This window comes from Otolemur garnettii, unplaced genomic scaffold, assembly GCF_000181295.1.
Source record: "Otolemur garnettii isolate 467f Iridium unplaced genomic scaffold, OtoGar3 scaffold00054, whole genome shotgun sequence".
Lineage (NCBI taxonomy): Eukaryota > Metazoa > Chordata > Mammalia > Primates > Galagidae > Otolemur > Otolemur garnettii.
Genome location: NW_003852449.1, coordinates 678908 through 684584, shown reverse-complemented (window position 1 = coordinate 684584; position 5677 = coordinate 678908). Strand labels below are relative to the sequence as shown.

At 45.5% G+C, this 5677-nt stretch overlaps 1 long non-coding RNA gene across 1 annotated transcript; it reads left to right on the top strand.

Moving 5' to 3' along the window:
* The first annotated feature begins 403 nt into the window (after positions 1–403).
* LOC111726118 lies at positions 404–5420 on the top strand. Its single transcript, XR_002773980.1, has 3 exons — positions 404–539; positions 2870–2911; positions 5280–5420. It is a non-coding gene; the product is annotated as an uncharacterized LOC111726118 (long non-coding RNA).
* Positions 5421–5677: the final 257 nt, after the last annotated feature.

Below are 5677 nucleotides of genomic sequence, written 5' to 3'. Positions count from 1 at the left end.
CTCTGTCTCAAAAAAAAAAAAAGAACAAACCTGCAGAGCCTCTCTCATTCGTAATCGGGGACTGCCTGTACCAGTGTTGGTTTCTTAGCTTTAACAAATGGACTGTGATAAAGTAAGAGGATAACATAATAGGAAGCTTAAAATGGGTGAGAGATATACTGGGGCTCTCTGTATTATCTTTGTAAATTTTCTGAAAACCTGAAGTTATTTCAAAATTGATGTTTTTTTAAGAAAGTAAGGTGTTGGCTCAGTGCTGGAGCACAATGGTTAGCACACCAGCCACATACACTGAAGCTGGCCAGTTTGAACCCGGCCCAGCCTGCTAAACAACAATGACAACTGCAACTAAAAATAACTGGCATTGTGGCAGGTGCCTGTAGTGCCAGCTACTGGAAGGCTGAGGCAAGAGAATCGCTTAAGCCCAAGAATTTTGTCTCAAAAAAAGGGAGAAACGGATAGCTTTGAAATCCAAGACTGACAACCGCCAGAATTGAAGAATTCCCAACTGAGCTGAACTGGGAAAGGAGCAAGCAAGCGAGGTGAGCTTTCCATGCGAGGTGAGCTTTCCATGCGTCATTCCTGGAACAGGGCAGATAGTCACATCTCAAAAAAGGCCAGAGGAGGGCGGTGCCTGTAGCTCAAAGGAATAGGGCACTGGCCCCATATGCCAGAGGTGGCAGGTTCAAACCCAGCCCTGGCCAAAAACCACAAAAGAAAAAAAAAAAAGGCCAGAGGAGTTTCACGTCTCTTCACTACCCTCTTTCACGTCTCTTCACTACTCTCGCTCTAATTCACAACCTAGGATTTATGTGCCCCAGGGCAGTGGGTGCTGCCCTTGATTTTACAGGTAATTCTCAGACATACTGGGCACGTTGTTTAAAACACATAGGAGGGCGGCGCCAAATACCCAGGTGGCGGGTTCAAACTCGGCCCTGGACAAACTGCAACAAAAAAATAGCCAGGTGTTGTGGCAGGCGCCTGTAGTCCCAGCTACTCAGGAGGCTGAGGCAAGGGAATTGCCCAAGCCCAGGAGTTGGAGGTTGCTGTGAGCTGTTTGACTCCATGGTACTCTACCGTGGGTGATAAAGTGAAACTGTCTCTACAAAAAAGAAAAAAACAAGACCTCGTCTCTAAAAATAGCCAAGTAGGTTCTCAGCAACAAGGTGTTTTGTTTTTTGTTTTTTGAGTCAATGTCTCAAGCTGTCACCCTGACAGAGCGAGGGTAGAGTATCATTTAGTCATAGCTCACAGCAACCTCCAACTCTTGGGCTCAAGGGATCCTCTTGTCTCAGTTTTTCTATTTTTAGTAGAGGCAAGGTCTCACTTTTGCTCAGGCTGGTCTCAAACTCGTGAGGTCAAGCAATCCACTTGCCTCAACCTCTTAGAGTGCTAGGATTACAGGCGTGAGCTACCTCACCTGGCCTGGCAGCCAGGTTTTTATATCAGCAAAGATGCCTGCACACCACATGTGGAGAGGAAGCAGAAAGTCTCTGGATGTAGGGATGTCCTATACAGCCTATAGTCCCAGCTATTTGGGAGGCTGAGGCAAGAGGATCACTTGAGCCTGAGAGTTTGATTTGAGGTTGCTGTGAGCTGCTGTGATACCACAGTACTCTAGCCAAGGCAGCAGAGTGGCACCCTGTCTCAAAACAACAGCAACAACAAAAATGTTTATTTTCCTGACAACAGCCTAGTTTCTGCACCAAGATATTTTTATCCATATGCCAGATTTCTCCTTAATCTCTTTAATCTCAGTATCAAGCATACTTTGTATTTGTATGGCCCTTTAAACTACAGAAACACTCTGAGTCAGATAATTAACCCAGGTTGACAGATGTTGAAAATCCAGGTGTTGAATTCCAAACCATGTATTCTTTGCACTGTTAGATCTACCTTTTACGGTATAAAACCACTTGTATAAAAGTAGTAAAGTAGAAAAGAGGGTCTGTCTTGCCTCCACCCAAGAGAGTTTAATAAAGCTATACTTGTCTGTGCAATTTTTTGAAAGGGGCATTTTCACCATGAGATTCTTCAGAACACAGTTACGCTGAGGTTGCATTTTACATCTACAACTACATCAGTAACACCAAGCCATTGTATATTTTCTTTTTGGGACAGGGTCTCACTATGTTGCACTTTGTACAGTGCCATGGCAGCACAGCTCACAGCAACCTCCAACTCTTGTGCTTAAATGATTCTCTTGCCTCGGCCTCCCCAAGTAGCTGGGACTACAGGCACTTGCCATAATGCTCAGCTACTTTTTTGTTGCAGTTGTCATTGTTGTTTTTTTTTTTTGTAGTTTTTGAACCCGCCACCTCCGGTATATGGAGCCGGTGCCCTACTCCTTTTAGCCACAGGCACGGCCCCTGTGATTGTTGATTTTATCTGGCCCAGCTGAGTTTGAACCCACCAGCCTTGATGTATGTGGCCGATGACCTACCCACTGAGGTACGGGTACCCCCTTTTTTCTTTTTTTTTGAGACAGAGTCTCAAGCATTGCCCTGGGTAGGGTGCTGTGGAGTCCCAGCTCACAGCAACCTCAAACTCTTGGACTTAAACAATTCTCTTGCTTCAGCCTCCCAAGTAGCTGGGACTACAGGCGCCCACCACAACTCTTGGCTATTTTGTCATTGTTGTTGTTGCAGTTGTCATTGCTGTTTTAGCTGGTCCAGGCCAGGTTCAGTCCCACCAGCCTCAGTGTATGTGGCTGGTGCCCTACCCACTGAGCTGCGGGCACCTACCCACTAAGCTGCAGGCACCTACCCACTGAGCTGCAGGCACTGCCCCATTTATATGTTTATCTGGATTGGCAATGAAATGTGTTAGTTAAAGTAGATAATGTGATTTTTCTCTTCCATTTTCTTTGCAGGTCTCTGAAATAAAAGGACAAATGGCTCTCTCTCCTTCAAAGGTATTTTTTCAGCATTGTAGTTTTAATCTTTGCCCTGCAATAAATGAATTAAAACCATTTTTGCAGAGATATGCCCCAAATTATTCCTCCTTGTCTTTTTTTTTTTTTTTTTGTTGAGACGGGGCCTCAAGCTATCCCCCTGGGTAGAGTGCCGTGGCATCACAGCTCACAGCAACCTCCAACTCCTGGGCTCAAGCGAGTCTCCTGCCTCTGCCTCCCAAGTAGCTGGGACTACAGGCGCCCGCCAAACAACACCCGGCCATTTTTTGGTTGCAGCCATCATTGTTTGGCGGGCCTGGGCTGGGGATTCGAACCCGCCACCTTAGGTGTAAGTGGCTGGTGCCTTAGCCGATTGAGCCACAGGCGCCGAGCCATTCCTCCTCGTCTTAGTAGAAATTGTTCATTTGTCCTAAAAGAAGGTACTGTGTAGATTTTTCTCTAGCTACTACTCAAAGTCTCCCACTGTCACCCTTGGTAGGGTGATGTGCCATCATAGCTCACAGCAACCTCAAACTCTTGGGCTCAAGAAATTCTCTTGCCTTAGCCTCTGGAGCAGCTGGGACTACAGGCGTCCGCCACAACACCCGGCTATTTTTGAACTCCTGAGCTCAAGCAATCCACCTGCCTCGGCCTCCCAGAGTGCTGGGATTACAGGCGTGAGCCACCACACCCAGGCAGATCATTTTAGACAGAAATCAGTCAATGTCTTCCATCTCTTTCTTTTGTCTCCAGTCTACCACTCAGATAACAGTTTCCTCAAAGTATGTATTAAGTTTCTGCATTTATTGCACAGTTTTCTGCTGAACACCTCAAAAATCAATTATTAACCCCACCATTGAGCATACAGACTAAAATGGTAAGACTTTGGCTTATCTGCCAGACCTGTAGTCCTGCCTTCCTTCCTCTTCTCTCCTGCTCCTGAAGCAATGGGTAACCAAGATTTACACACTACACTGTGGGAAGCTGAGACAGGAGGATTGCCTCAGCTCAGGAGTTCGAGACCAGCCTGAGCAAACCAAGACCCTGTCTCTACTAAAAATAAACAAATTAGTCCTACGTTATGGTTGGTGCCCATAGTCCCAGCTACTACTGTGTTTCCCCGAAAATAAGACACTGTCTTATATTTATTTTTTCTCAAGAAGACACACTAGGGCTTATTTTCAAGGAATGTCTTATTTTTATTAAGTATAATACAACAATCTACATTTATTCAAATACAGTTAAGTCATCTCCTTCTGGAACCTGACAGAGGGAGCCCACCTTGTTGGTGGGGCTGGCATTAGTGATGCATGAACTCCTTTCCCTTAGCCATTCGCACATGCGCAATAGGATGCCTGCGACCACGGTTACCACAGGTGAACTCACACCAAGTGCCAAAGGCTGAGAGAAAGGAGCTGTGGCAGATAAAAGGTATTTCAGTCTTCCTTACCCCTCTGCACCGAAATGCATGGCGTGGCTATGCAGATACGCTGCATAGCCGTGCCCATCACTGGGGCTTATTATCAGGGGTAGGGTTTATATTTAACAAATGCATAGAAATCCTGCTAGGGCTTATTTGGTGGGCAGGTCTTATTTGGGGGGAAAAACAGTAGGGAGGCTGAGGCAAGAGAATGGCTTAAGCCCAAGAGTGTGAGGTTGCCGTGAGCTGTGATGCCATAGCACTCTACCAAGGACAACATAATGAGAGTCTGTCTTTAAAAAAAAAAAGGGAGGGCGGCGCCTGTGGCTCGGTGGGTAGAGCACCGGCCCTATATGCCAAGTATGGTGGGTTCAAACCCGGCCCCAGCCAAACTGCAACAAAAAAATAGCCGGGCATTGTGACAGGCGCCTATAGTCCCAGCTACTCCAGAGGCTGAGGCAAGGGACTCGCCAGGAGTTGCAGGTTGCTGTGAGCAGTGTGACGCCACAGCACTCTATCAAATGGGTGATAAAGTAAGACTCTGTCTCTACAAAAAAAGAAAGAAGAAAAATATTTATACTCTATTGAAGAGATGGGTAAGACATGAAAGGTCATTGCTTTGGTTTGGCCTTGTATACTAGCATTGAACCCCTGTTCTTAACCAGTAAGCTGCTGGACCCATCTAGAGAAGGCAGAGAAGTTTTAAGGGTAAAACATTATCCAGGGTGCCTTAGCCTGACAGTGCTTCTCAAATGCCACTTAACATGGAGGTCCCATTCTTTTTTGTGCCCATGCCTCATATCTTGATTTTTTTTTTCTTCCAACCATAATATTCTCTGACCTTACTGAATCTTCTCATCTGTCTTTAAAAATAGCAGGTAAGTATCTAGAAAATATTAGTGAAATAGATTGATTTTTAAAACAAGCCATCAGCAAATTCCATCTGACACAGTGTTTCCATTTGATTAGATACATCAGTCTAGAGAAAGAAGGATCACCTGGAGCGCATTCCCCTCAAAGTCTTCACCAAGGACCTTGGGAATTGTATCTGTGTAAGTGGTTTTTTTTTTTGGCACAGTTTTTGGCCGGGGCTGGATTTGAACCCGTCACCTCTGGCTATGGGTCTGGTGCCCTACTCCTTTGCGCCGCAGGAACCACCCCTGTGTAAGTGTTGTACGCCAGAAAATTTAATTCCATGTCCCCCCACAAAGCAGAATGCCATGGGTAAAAAGAGAGTCAGGCAGGCAGACTGTATGTGCTATGAGATTATTAGAAATAACATGGGAAATGCATTTTCCTGGGTATATCTCTGTCTTTGTATATAAAAAAAAGTAAGCTGTAAATAAAATGAAGCAAGAGAAATTAAT